Genomic DNA, 14,779 nt, shown 5'->3' with positions numbered 1-14,779 from the left:
GAGATCGTGGCGCTTAACATTGCACAACCCTCTTGTTAATATATGTTTTAGCTGCGGAGCTGTTTAAGGTCGAGGTTGATATGGAGCGGTGGTGTTCACAGTTTGGAGCGAAGTGAAGAGAGTGTGAAATGAGGAGAGCAGATGCAGAGAGAGAAAGAAAGACAGAGAGCGAGAGAAATAAAGAAACGAATAAAACAAAACTTTCTTGGCGAGGCGGGATTCGAACCCGGGTACACAGACCGAAAGCGACCGTCATAAGCACTACGCTATAGACCCACGCTCGCAGGACGTGCATTTAGGGGAACCATGTGATTGCGTTGTACCGACGATTGTAACACAACAGCTTTATTTGTAGCCTTCCCGTGAGCGCCCAATGCGAGGCGTTCCAGTGACCTTCGGTTGCCATCGAAGTCTGATTGTACCCCTGACTTCAAGCAAACAACCACATTTCCTAATAAGTTAATGCGGTTCCAGAATATTCTAGGTCCGGCCTTCTTTTTCCGACGCTTTTTTGACAACCAACGTTCACTTTCACCTTTATTCTTTGCTTGTACCAGTATTCGAACCATAGGGTTTGCTCCCGGTACATTTATCATTTTCTATCTACTTCATCCTGCGGCAGCTGCACTTCTTTTTTTGTAAGTCTAGGCTCTCGTGATGCTTTCTATTGTTCATTGATTGTTTACCGTATTTGCAAGTTCCATCAGCTTTTCGGTTTCCTTTAGCCTTTCCAACAAACATGTTGCTTCTCTTTCCTTATTTATCTCGTCATTAGACACAAAGCCTCACTATATTCTTCCTCTCTGATTGGCCATTGGCCAAGTTCTTTCCCGACTCTTTTGACTATACTTTTATTTGTTCAGCGTTCAAATTTGCAATGGACGTTTTTCACCGCTGGCTCTCTTTCCCAACTAAATATCCCATTTTCCAAATGATGCGCTTATGGTCACTTTCTACGTTGGGATAACTCATCCTCGTCAATGACCATTTCTCTCGACTTATCCGAAATTATTTCTTGTCATCAGACAGTAACCAATGGTCGATTGCCTTTGTCCGACGTGCATCTGGCCGTCACATTTAGGCCCCGTATTCCATACAACGAGGTTACACTGTTCACAAAAGGTCAAACCATAGCTTTTCTTTGTTGCCGGTATAACCGTATAAATCCTGTATGTGGGCATTCGTGTCGCCTAACAGGATAATTTCCCAATTATTCCCTAAACCCTAATATCATCACTTAGACATTCCACTAACTCTTGATTCTTCTCTTTGCAGTTTTTTTTTCCGTGCAGAGATACATTATTGTCAGCCAAGTTTTTTTTCCAGTTTATGTGCCTGATAACCAAAAATGCTCTTGACACTTTGAATTCACTCTCGCTCATTTGGCTCCCTGACGTACTAGCATTCCGACTCCGATTCTCTTCATTAACTATTTAGTTCTGTTGCTCCTTTCCAAACATAATTCTAAATCACTGCTGACTCTTCTGGAGTCTCTAAACTGCGTTTCTGTAACCGCATACAAACCTGATGATAATGATGATGATTTATTAGCATTCCCTTTGAAACGGGACAGTGACTAATAGTCACCAAGCCTTGTTGAGTTATTCAGGTATGCTATATATGCTTTTCATTCTAGCTTTTTTGCATGTATCTCTTTAACGTTCCTGCTCTTCCTCAGAAGTTCTATATCTACCTTGTACCGCCACCTATGCCTGTAGCGAATTTGGTAAGGTCGATTAATTTTTTTCCCGATTAATGAAAAATCGTTAACGTTTTAGCCATTAATCGATTGATCGCTCTCGATGGACGGTTTTTCATCAATTATTTCATTATCTGAAATTTTTGCGGGGCACTTGTAAAAAGGTGGAAGCGCGGCCATCTACTTTTGTTGGACCCTATTTCAATGTTTGAGAGGTGCAGGGGAAGCGAGGCGAAGCGCTCAGCTCGGCGTCACTCGGCACTCGGAAATACAGTCGACAGCCCCAGCCGCACTTTGGTAAATGCTGGATGGACCAATATCCCCCCCTCTTCCCATATCCCTCAAAAACGATTGAATATCTTCTAGGGCCCACTGCTTGATTTTATATTGCTATTGAATTTAATAGATATGCATGGCAACACGCGCGCTATATTAGCTTGCCTTATTTTTGATGAGAAAAAAAAATATATATGAATGGGGTTATGAGTAATATATATATATATATATATACGACAGCACTCCTCTGTACGTTATGCCTCTCACCCGGGTGGTCGCTCGAACTTGCAATCGCTGATTTTGCCCACACAACGGATACACGGGTGACAGGACAAAATGTTGTGTCGTTCATGTTTAGGCAACTGTAGTAGCTCTATCCACGAACCAGAGTAACACGAGAACAAGTTGCGATGACATACTGCACCTGGTTTTATAGTTGTCATATGATAGTAAGTGGGGATGTTCACTTATAGTGATCGATTCCCAAGATAGTCTTTCACAATCTCAAGTGGCACATGGAATAGAGATTATAACACTCGCAATGCAGTGTGGTGTATGTTCAACAAGCCGAAGTGTCCTACAAAAAGCTAATATGAGTGATACGTGATGTTTCTCACAGGGGAACCTGAGCAACAAACCACTTGGATTCATGTTTGTTACGTCAAAAATAACGGTAGAAGGGCGTGGCGCTACAAGTTCTTCGGACAAAACGTATGCATCATTTCCTTTATTCTTGTCTCTCTCTCATCTTCAAAAAGGTCGAAGCGACACAACTGCTGGTGAAACAGTTATGCAGTGACACACGCACAATGTTTACTTTTGTTTTTCCGGTGACCGTCCTCACCTACTAACCACTGTTGAAGTTCTTGCTCAGTGCTAAACGCGCTTTCATTTAGGGAAATTTCTCGAATGCAGTCGCCAATTCTATACGAAGAAATATTGTCTAATCAGATTGTGTGCCCGACGCGGATAGCGGTGTGCATTCAGGAACGCAAGCGAAGACCAGCGATTGAGCTGGAATGGCCAATGTTCAGCGATTGAAACCCGACACTCGTAGCACGTGACTGCCGGCCCTTTTTTGTGCCATTGGTGGCCGCTGAAGACACCGAGTTGATGTATTTTTGTATGACGTAATAGGAAGAGCCTTGTTGACGCATTGCGACTGCATTTTGCCTCCTCCAGCAATGATTCAACGCTCACCAGCGGCGCAAAAAGCGCCTGGCAACATGCGGTCGGAGTATCGCGTTTCAATCGCCTGAGCACTGTACAATAAATCACGATATAAAAGGGGCTGTCAAATGGGGATACGGAGTAATGCGTTAAAAAATAAGTAAGTAAACAGGATCAAAGTATTCCTATTTTTTGTCGGATATAATTTAAGTTTTCACTAAAGCTTTGAGTGAAATATAACGCCGAGAGAGAAAGAGCGAATAAGCGTTTTATAATCTGAAACAGTGAGAAAGGGTGTTTCTTTCTTCAGACAAGGTGTTGGCCTACTCAGTCCAGGTAGCCATATTGGCCTTTGCTACTTTAATGGCCTGGCTCACCAGCCTGGTCCTCCTTGTGCCAGACTGTGAGCATGATATCCCACGATTCTTCACGGTGCTCTTCTGTGTTTCGGCCTCTTCTTTCTCCGTCTTCATTTTCCTAATAGCTTGTTTTTGCAAGGTCAGCACAACTAATCACGATGGGACTAAGGGTGTCGGTGGCCCCGCAGGACCGGCAATAGTCCGGAAATTGGTGTGAGTGCATTGTACTTGTTGTAATGCGGTGCACTAAGGTATTTTTTTGGAGACGGCGCAGAGCGACTCTCTCGTCTCCGGTTAGTGTAGGGTGCGGTAAGAGGCATACCCTTCTTTATAACGAAGGGTATACCCCTTCAATTTATACATCCGTATATTTCTTGGGAATATCCTCAGACAACGCCCGCCCTTCGGGAACCCCTCTGGCAGGAATTGCCGGTTTGCATGATCTCAGGCTGCGGTGTGTGCAGCTTCGTTTCCGGCCATTGACTCGAAGTCAGGGGCCCATACGAGGTAGGTCTCGGGGACTTGCATGCGTTATCCATATTTCTTGCAGAATTTGCAGAGCCTTGGTGGATATCCTGCCTTTTTGGAAATTACGACACGCGGATTGCGAGTCGCTGAGTATTGCGGAATTTTCGGTGCACGTGGCGATGGCCTGTTCGGCCGTGTACGGATATTTTGCGATTATCGTGTCAGCGCGATTTTCTTCGACGTCGATATTGCGTTTATTGTGAGAGCCGGTACCCTTAGATACTTGGCCGCACCCGTTTGTCTTGTCGAATATTTTTTTTGCCGGCATTTGAGGATGACGCCATTTAAGAGAATAGTGGGGTTGAGAATTCGGGTAGAAGTATTGGCATGGCTTTTTCGAAAGTAGAGGAAGCACTATTTTTCTGTGCTATTGGTAACTTACGCACGACACGGCCAGCCGGAGACAACACGAGTACCTCACGGGTTCTTGTATTTGATCGGAGCAGATATTATTTTAAATACTCCCAATGCATTGCGGTGCTACAGAGAGGAGTAGGGTTATAAGTTAAAAATGGCAGCCTCGAACGGTGCATGCTCAGGGATGATGAAGAAGGAGGCGGGGAGGCTATTCCATTCGGATGATGTCTTCGGCATGTTGGTCTGGCAGAACGGCCCTTTAACTTTGAAGTTATAGTCGTCACGGGATGAAAGGTAACAAGGTGGGGAGAACAATGTGCCTTTCGGTTCAACATTCGTAAAGAAGATTTTATGAAAGAGACATAGGCGGGGCTGCTTCCTTCTGATAGAAAGATTAGGGAGGCCTTAGAAATGTTTATGGAAGTGATACTAGCAGTGCGAGAATAATTAGCCACAACGAACCGAGCTGAACGATTCTGGATGGCTTCTAGTGCGCCTACAAGTGATGAAGAGTGAGGATCCCAGATTGAAGAAGCGTACTCGAGTTTAGACCCGACTAAATATTTGCAAAGAAGAAGTTTTAAGGAGACAGGAGCCAAAGCAAAGTTGCGCCGCAAGAAAATTAAGAGTGCGGTCAGTTACGAGAACCAGTTAGTCGCGAAAATGATAGCCGCCTGTCGTCGATGTATGTCTCACTTGTGAAACCGGGCGGCAAGAGGATAGGTAAAGAATATGAATATTAATATTCCATAATGAAGGACTTACCGGTGAGCCTTCAGAACTTCCAATAACTTCCAATTGATGGTGTGGCTTCGGGCTCCCAGGCGCTAGAGCGGTAAATGACAGTGTTCAAGGAAATATTTTAATACTAGACAGATGTTTTAAGGTAGTTATCAGAAACTATAATAATACAGGATGGCAAACACTCTAAAGCGTCAAAAAATCCAGAGAGATGACTAATGTTTTTCATCTTTAATTTCGTCGAGTATTACGGAGCGCGTATAAGGCCAGGGGCACAATAGTCCTATGTCTAAAACAACATTGTTTAAGATGGAGTAAATTATTAGAAGGGAAATATTGTTCACGGCAAGCGATTTCGCAGCCTGCCGTCTAGCTATATCTGCTGAACGATTAGATTCAGCCTGGCGCTTGCGCTGAAGAGCATGCACAGACGGCCTAGCCGGCGCGCCATCCATGGCGAGACTGAGCTACGAAGCGCCGGCGCCTAGTCACGTGGTACCGCAGCGGCGAGGCTCCGCGCGAGCACAGCGGCGACGCCTCTCCGCAGCGGATCACGTGGCGTGACGTCACAATAGCCACACTTGCGCTTCGGCGGCTCGCGCTTCGGCGGCTCAAGGTCATTGCGACTCGATGAATGACCACGCGAGACATGGCGTAGTAGGGATTTCGCTCTAAAATACAAATCATATACTTTTTCAAACCAAGAGGCAAGCATTCGTGTATTTATTCAAAGCGATGAGTGAAACATTTTTGTACCTTTCCTGCCTCGATTGTCTTCTCGCCCCAGTTTGTAATGGTTTCGATAAATGCGTTTTTTTAAGTACTTGTTCAGTAGCAACTAATTCACTTTAAGCTCGGAAAACGAGTAGCAAATGTTCCGTGCACATGTTAACCAGTGCACAAGACATGCAGAGTTCCTCTGTCTACTTTTGTCCCTTACAACGAAGCTGAAAAGTAGGCGTTGTAGAAGGCGCAGGGTTACTTTTCTCTCGCGATGCGGCATGTGCTGTAGCATTGCCATCATGACAGCTCTACCAAACCAGTCATCAAGTTACAAAAGTCTTATTTATACCGAGAATTACGTGCTTTAGACGCACAATTTTTTGGAGCGGGACTATTTCCTTACTCGCGGAGGCAATCGGCTATCGCACTTCGGTCATCTGGGCGGGGCCTCTCCTGTTTTCTAAAGTTGTACCCGACTACAGTTTTATGACCGTCTTCTTTTCTATAGCCTTCGCAAAGCACAGCTGATTTTCTCCATTTCTCAGCGATCATATTCCTTCGCAAAAAAACAAAAAACAAAAAAAAGTCAACTTTCTCTCCTAGAGCTCACAAGATGAGTTTTTATTTTTTCCGTCACGAGGAACCTCAAATAACGCGTAATATAATGCTGCCTTCTTATAGGTGTGATCTGCGCCGCTGTTTTTTGCAAGCGACATTCCATGTTACAGACATTCTTCTCTGAATATATTCGTTTCAGAATACAGTTTTCCGTTCACGAACAAGACCGTGAAAATTCGACAAAGAAGACTTTTGCCTTGAACCCGGGACAGCAGACGGTCACCAAAATTGAATTCCAAATACTATCGTTTGGTGTCACGGCGCTTGCGGGTGAAGGAAGCACTACAGGGAGAACTGATTGTGACGGATTAAAAGAAGTAATCCTAAGAATTGTGAAGAACTTCTATGTGGAAAAGGTCATCGTAGTAAGTATGAGATGGTCACATGTATCTGCGTCTAATATTTAAGGATAACTTCATTACCAAACTGACGTGCCCATTTGCCTTTCACAATTCGTTTACTCTATTAAAGGAATTACAATCGTGCCCCGATAGTATGGACATAGAGCGACCTGTCCACAATCACGAATCTTGAAAGAAGCCTAGATTTTCGGGAAATTTCACGGTTATTATTTCTGGACTGCACATTGCAATTTAAGTGTCGTAAAACGTGTGCCGCTAAAGTGCGTTATTCTGGTCGTCGCTATGTTAAAAGAAAATTCGTCGGCCCTGCCACTCCGTGACGATGGATGATAAGCGAAGCTTGTCCCTTTGCATACCTAACTGTCCACATTCCAGTAAATTTATGTTTACTGGAATGTGTCCTGTTCTTCATCCTGACTTAGAATCTATTCATTTATACTTGTGTCGCTGTTCGTCGCAGCGGATCACACTGATGAGGAACAAGTTGTTGTCGAACCACAAACGCTTGCGCTCGATGTCATAAGTTTGCTCGGCGGCATGGTTAGCAGCATCCGTCCTCCATTGCCGCTTGCGATTCTTCAAAATTAAATTTCTTCAAAATATAAATCAGTCCGTGACGTACGACAATGAATGGCGCATACCCCCTTAAGCAATGGCTCATACCCCCGCAAACGCGGCCTCCCCATTACGACGACAGAAGAGAAGTGAAATTCTATGTTGGAATGATTAGCAGGAACGGAGCCAGTTGTGGAAGGTAGATGACGACGACGAACGCGGGAGCAGTGGCACGAGCGCGTGCCGAGCACGAGCGCAAACCGAGGGGCACCAACGAGCCAGTTGCGGAAGAAGGCGACGACGCTCGAGCCAATGCTGCTGATGATAGTTTTTTGCGTACACGGACGCCACCGAAATATGTGCATCATAACAAGCTTCGCTTGAAAAAAGAATGTCGAAAAACCTGTGGTCGCTTGAGTCGCGGTAATGTAAACGGAGGTTACAAAGGGGAGAAGCATGTCCCAACTGGTGTGGTCCGAAGCCACGTATGTAGTGAGCATGTTGCCAAGAGTGCGATTGAAGCGCTCAATTAATCCATTGGTTTGAGGATGGTACACGGTAGATGTGCGGTGGATGACAGAGCACTCGGCAAGCCGGGCTTCAACTCCTCCGGAAAGAAAGACATGTCCTTTGTCACTGAAGAGATCTCGAGGAGAGCCATGTCGAATCACGAAATTGCGCAGGATGAAGAAAGCAACCTCGCGTGCTGTATCAGAAGGAAGGGTGGCTGTCTCAGCATATCGGTTGAGGTTGTCAATACCGACGATTTTCGATCGCCTTCCAGACGTAGTGTACTGGAGTGGGCCTTAAAGGTCGATGCCGACGCGATCGAAAGGCCGCGCAGGGCAAGGTAGAGGTTGAAGAGGGCCGGTCAAGCGCTGCTGAGGTAGCTTGCGTTGTTGGCATGCTTCGCTAGCACGGGTATACTTGAGGACAAAGTGGTACATACCGCGCCAGCAGAAGCGTTGGCGCAACCTTGCGAAAGTTTGAGCACTCCTACGTGAGCACTCTGTGCGTCAGCATGAAAAGCAGTGCAGATATCGGAGCGCATGTGTCGAGGTATTACGAGAAGCCACTTGCGACCATCCGTTATATAGTTGCGGCGGTAGAGCAGGTTGTCTCTCGCATGGTAAAATGCGAGGCTTGACGACGGAGCGTGCGGGAGGGCGGATTGGCGGTGGAATCCGACAGATGGTCGAGAAGGGCAACAATCCATGGATCCTTCCATTGCTCCGAATTTATGGACTCGACGTTGAGCGCTGAGATAGTGGTGTACTGTTCCGAGAGAGACGCTGTATCATGGGTTAGAGGAGAGCGAGAAAGGGCGTCCGCGTCGGAGTGATTTACCACCTAGAACGGTACGCTTGGTGGTTTGGTGGTAAGTAACAAGATTTATTGTTGCTATACTAGAGCAGATACTGCAGTGACCAGCCACACTCTACTTGACTGCTGCTTTACGTAGTTGGTAGCGAAATGATCGTTAACATGCAGTCCTTGTATCATTATTACAGCGAAGCTGTATAGCTCTGCCTCCCCCACGCTTGCTAGCGTAGGCGGGAATTATATTGCCGAGTCTCTTTAAAATGCGCAATAACTTTTGACTGCTGTATGACCTGATTAGCGTCCCTATCACGCTTGCGTTTTCGACTGTCCGTCTTTGAAGGTGATTCCTAATTTTAAATTAAGAATTTCCTGCGCTTATTAAAGTGCAACTGCTCTAAACCTGCACCTGTGATGCGGCTGAGAGAGAACAAATTCCAATATCTGAAACGCGTTTTCCCGGATTTATAATCAGCGTTGCACAGTAGATCTGCATTGGTAGTGACGATGCGATCGCGATCGAGGGCATAGCGGTAGAGCATCTGCGGTAGAGTACATAGCGGTAGAGCATCGAAATGCGGTATCGCTGTTCATCCAACGCTCTTCTAATGGGCACAGATGTCCCCCGGCCCAGTGCTAAGCTGTACTTGGCGTGCATATATCAAGTGAGGTATCTGTACACATTTCTAGCCGTGGTATACAGCTTTCTGTTGCTCGTTCTTTAATGTCTTTCGTCAGTGTAATAATAAGCGCAATACAATCATGAACGTCCACCCATTAGCCCCGTTCATTGCTTTACTAAATGCGATTAGTAATAAAACATACGAGTATGTATACTATACAAGCAAATAATGTATTGAGACGGTATCTGCATGTTAGGTTTCAGAATTTATTGAAGCTGGCATTTAAGCATCGATGCTGTGTAGGCAAATCCAAACGTCACTATTGAAATAGGTCGTCTTTTTTAATGAACCTATGGGAACATTCACAGGAATAAAACATATAATTTCGATAAATACTTTCCCGTAAGAGAATGATACGGATAAACTGCCAATGTAAAGCCGAATGTAATGTTTATTCCGAATTTCAATTTTCCTCTTCTTCTAGCGCACCGGAATGTACAACTCCTGGTAATGCTGCAAAGTAAAACTTAGCTCTTCAAAATAAATCACATTGTCCAGTCTTGTTTGTGTGTATGGCTTTTTGATTCAACAAAGGTAAGAAGTGGCATTCTTTGGAGCCTTCATTAGACCGTAAATATTTAGTCTTCGAATTTGTGAGTAACTACGTAGTCTGGTTGAGAGGATTTCATTAGTGCCAAAGGCGCATGAAAAGTATCCATGTATACATTTCTACATATGTAATGTTTTCGCAGTACTTTAAGCGTGTGAAGCGACATTTTACATTTGCTTGTAACCCTTCACTCATTCTGAAATAGACCATCGTTTAGTAGAAGCTCGCTGTATCCGAAGAAATATTTTACAGCATGGTTTCACAGGAGAGGCTTAACATGTACTGTTACAAAAAGAAACTCAACCCACTGTCTTCTCGAGGCGGAATTATTAGTTCTAGCACCTAAGTCACAAAGTCAACTTTTTCGCCCCTCTTATAGTCAAAGCGGAATAGTCTACGAAGAAAGGAAGGCAACGAGGCTCATATTTTTCTATACTACTACTTCTCGTGCACTGCAGTCCCATTTCACTTACAAGTTTTGAGAGTGCAAAGTATTGTAATCTCCATTACAATTCCATCCCGTGTCATAACATTTCAATCAGAACACGAATTTTGCGGCAGATAGCGTGGTTTGCTTCGGCGTCATTCTTGTGAGATTCAACTATTGGAATTGCTAACTGAGCTCTGCAAGGCTATTTATGATGCAGGATTAAGATACTATATTAATTGAAATTGGCAAAGCGTTTCATAAGCTACCACCCATCCTCATAATTGTGAAGCTAGGCAATCATACTCCCCAAACACTACAATTACAAACTAACTTCTTTGTGCAAACGCAGCCAATCCTTCTGTGTAAACTGGCAGTCATATTTTTTTTCGCATGTAAAATCTCACGTACCGCCGGGTCTTGTGCTGTGATTGGGGTTTTTCCTGATCTGTATTACCAACATAACGAAAACACTTAATTTAGCTACAATACAGTTCGTTCGCACACGACTTAATCACAAAACAACATAACACTTCTTTCTGGGGATTTACGTGCCAAGACCAGTTCTGATTATGAGGCACGCCGTAGTGGAGGGCTGCGGATTAATTTTTACCACCTGAGGTTCTTTAACGTGCACTACAACGCAAGCACACAGGCGTTCTTGCATCTCGCCTCCATCGAAGTGCATTGGCGTCGTGAACTAAAGTATGTGACCGAGAAGTGGCGGTGTTACAATAAAAAAATATTATGATTACGTATTGAGCCGCATGGCGGCTGCGGTGGCGGCTGGGGTCGCTGGTCGCGCTGCTCGCTCGCTGGTTTTGTTACCAGTCGGGGCCGTAATCGTGCGCACTCTAACATGACTACAGATATCTTTATTATGTCGCCAGGTGGCCGACAGCCTCAAATGGCAACAAAAACACCTTTCAGACAAGTAAGCTTACATTTTTTTATTATCAATGGTGAATGAAGCAGTACGTGCCCACAATTTCCGTACAGGTGAGGTGGACGTAGTGCTGTAGTGAATGAGTTTGCAACATACAGAAACACAGATAGCCATGTATTTAACGGAATTGAAAGCTGAAATCGAGGGAGTATTTATCTTCGTATTCGGCGGGCCGCTAAAAGCATGGAGCACGAAGCTTCAGACAATATTTATGCTTGGCTACCCTCGTACTACAGTTGCATACAGTGCTGCTTGCCGTGTTTCACACTATGCTTATGCTGTCTGCGTTGGACGGTTTCAGCTAGATTAAAAAAAATAACCGTGAAAGGTGCTGGGCAAAGCTGTAGTGTCAGCAAGGTAAGCTCGAGCTGGAATGTCCTTTTCTTTCATAACACATAACCGATAGTGGTATTTCTGCTGCACATTTAGTGTTCACGTGCAGCAGTAAAGGCTTTCACACAAGTGGAGTACTCATAGGAAGGCAAGGAACGTTATGGAGACAACAGTGCTCACAAGGACTTCTACAAAGATTGGGTGAATAAACAAGGACACTAAGTAAACATATAAACAAGCCCAATTATTGCTCGCAGATCCTTGGAAAGCGCAACTTACGGTTTCATGTTGACAAAGACAAACGGTTTATGTATTCAAACAAGGCAATGAGGTTGCAAGGAGATGAGCACTTCAATTGAGTACGAGAGGTGAGCAGTGGAAGCCTCAGCCTGGAGCCACCGTTTCAACAAGCAAACATGTTTGTGAGGGCTGTGACGAAGACAAGTTCCCACGCTGACGCTTTCCTTGGTAGTCTACTGTTGATTGGATCAATGCTAAGCCGAACTTGCTATTTTCCCAGTATATTGAAAAAAAAAACTTTTTGGAACCACACTGTGCTCAGGCTTGTCATCTACTACTTGAAGATTAAAGGGACACTAAAGGGAAAAACGATGTATCAGTAGATTACCCTTCCACAACACCGAAAACACCACTCTTACCGCGAGAAGCCGCTTGGTAAGCCAGAAAGAAACGAAAAACACAGAAGGCGAGTGGCGACGCCACCTTGAAATTCTCGCACCAGCTCACCGTGACGTCATGGATTTTGACAGCGTCTTCTAGCTCTCAGTTAATTATTTAGCGATAAAGATTGACTGCATTGTGTTCTAGAGGAGTCCAAGACTGAATATGGCAAGTTGCGCGAACTATTACTGAGCCAACTTGGCCCAAATAGGAAAAATAACTTCAGAAGTCGTGACGTCACACTGAAGTGCTGACGTCGGGGTTTCCGCGCGAAATTCAAAAGATTTAGCTTTGAGCTTCATTTTCTCCTCTAATAATTGGCATATTGCACTGTAATTAACGACAGCAGAGATTTTGAAGAATACTTTATCAGTCTAAGTTGATTTATTGATTTGCTTTAGTGTCCCTTTAAGAAAAAAAATATATTCACCGACGATTACGATACTTCCTAATGCGAAATTTGACCGCAGCTCTATAGGTGTTTTTATTTCGTGATGCATTGGCTGGCGCGGACAATCCTGTCTCGTGCGGCGCGTTGCGAACGGCGCGAAGTGTGCCGCGACTGCCTCAATAATCAAGACATCGCGAGAGGCAGCGCGCGGGTGACGCGTGGGCTCGATTCGGTCTAGCCGCCGCAGACAGACCTCAGCTCATGCAGCGCTTTGCTTTGACGTGCCCGCCGCATGCCTTATCAATGGCGTCATTGGTGAACAGACGTCGCGCGCTACTCTGGCGCTATCTCGGAGCGATCGTCGCCTCAGAAAGCCCATACACACTAGCGGTAAAACCAAGGAGGTTATGCACTAAAACTTCTGGAGTGGCAGCCATGCGGCCGTCTATGGGAGCGAGTTAAGCCATCGGCGGCCATATTTCCAGGGGCAAAAGAGGGCGGACTCAGCATACAGGCGGCAACAGAATAGGTGCGGCACTCAAGTGCGTTTTCGGTTACCCAATCAAAAATTGCCCAAAGAATATTTTACCTGCAATTTAATTACAGTAATATATTGTACAGTTATTTTTTGTGCGCATAAAAGCGTTTTAATTATTAGCTTCCTTTGATGCGTACGCATTCGTTGGCGAGTACCCCAGCTCAGTCACGCGAAAACTGCAGTTGCGTTGGGCCATTTTCTGCGGTTCGAAAGCAGCCCTACAAACTCTGAAGTTTGCCCTACGTCTTGGGTTACACGAGCAGCTAGTGTACGAAATAAGGCCAGTGTTGCCAGGTCCGACGAGGCGGCGTGCAAAATATTTCGTAGCCAAATATTGCCATTGTTATTTGCAATTTTATTTGTGTATACATTTTCACATTCGACAACGCCAATCCTTTCTTGCACAACCCGTCGTACCAAAATGTCCGTGCCGCCATGACGGTCGGCTCTGTACATCAACAACAGCGACATCATGCTTGCACATAACACTTTTTGGTTGGCCCCGGTAGCTCTTAAGTTCCAGTGAATCGCTGCAGAGGGCGAAATCAGTGCTTTTATTTTATGACACTGCAGATAGTACTAAGTTATTGTTTTTATTTATTTACGGTAGTATTAACTACTAACTCTGCTTTTTAGCTGTCGTGAACACAAAATAATGTTCAGCGTCATCGATCTCTCACGTTATCTCTGCCTATACGGCATAGAAGTTCAGCTGTCCAGCTATCTGCGACGGCGACGTGCTCACGGCTTCTTTTTTGATGAGCTAAAACAAGTCTTTCGCGCTATTATATCTCGCGTTATTTGTCTCATCGTCCTATATTGTTTGCCAGTTTTGTTTTTCAATTAGCTTGGCCCGGGTTAGCTGATACACGCTCTATATACTGTACGTCCATTAACATCAACCTTTTCGCCATCTTAGGCGTCTAGCACGGCAAGAACATGCGTTATGAAAAGGGACAGGCAGCAGATGCCACTCGCTGTCTGAATCGGTGTAAGCGGAGCTTTAAAAGATTACTGCGCAAACCGGCACACTAGTGTAAGAAGCGCGCAGTCGTTTTCGGCGACGAGTACGTCCCGAACACGCTCGTTAAAGCCGCGACATCGTACAAAGAGCAATGGTTAACAACAAATTGATAACAGTGCTAATGCTGTGAAAACCGGTTACTTTGAAAAAGCAAACCATGTTGATGGCTAATAAAGTTTTATAATAGGGGCCCCTAAAGTTTGGGGCCCCAACCAGCTTTGCCGGTGTTAGCGTTGGGTAGAGTGTACTAGATAATCTAGTACACTCTAGCGTTGGGGCATGCAGGAATGAAGAGCTTTGGAATAGGCGTTTTGCGTTTGCGGATAACGTGTTCCGTTTGCAGCGCCACTACGGCGTCAAAGAAAAGCTGTTATAGATATTAAATTAAAATGTACAATTTTATGACAAGAAAAGTAATTTAGAATTTCGTGTTTTCGCCTTTAATTACAATTTACAACTTATTCTATTAGCAGCATGCAACTTGTTGCGCTTAATTTT

At 44.8% G+C, this 14,779-nt stretch overlaps 1 long non-coding RNA gene across 1 annotated transcript; it reads left to right on the top strand.

Moving 5' to 3' along the window:
- Nucleotides 1-2,594: 2,594 nt before the first annotated feature.
- Nucleotides 2,595-9,889, top strand: LOC125941529 (uncharacterized). Its single transcript, XR_007464418.1, has 3 exons — nt 2,595-2,686; nt 6,611-6,836; nt 9,816-9,889. It is a non-coding gene; the product is annotated as an uncharacterized LOC125941529 (long non-coding RNA).
- Nucleotides 9,890-14,779: the final 4,890 nt, after the last annotated feature.

This window comes from Dermacentor silvarum, chromosome 11 (genome assembly GCF_013339745.2).
Source record: "Dermacentor silvarum isolate Dsil-2018 chromosome 11, BIME_Dsil_1.4, whole genome shotgun sequence".
In the NCBI taxonomy this organism is placed as follows: Eukaryota; Metazoa; Arthropoda; class Arachnida; order Ixodida; family Ixodidae; genus Dermacentor; species Dermacentor silvarum.
The sequence above is the reverse complement of the archived record's forward strand: the minus strand, read 5'-3'. Positions and strand labels throughout refer to the sequence as shown.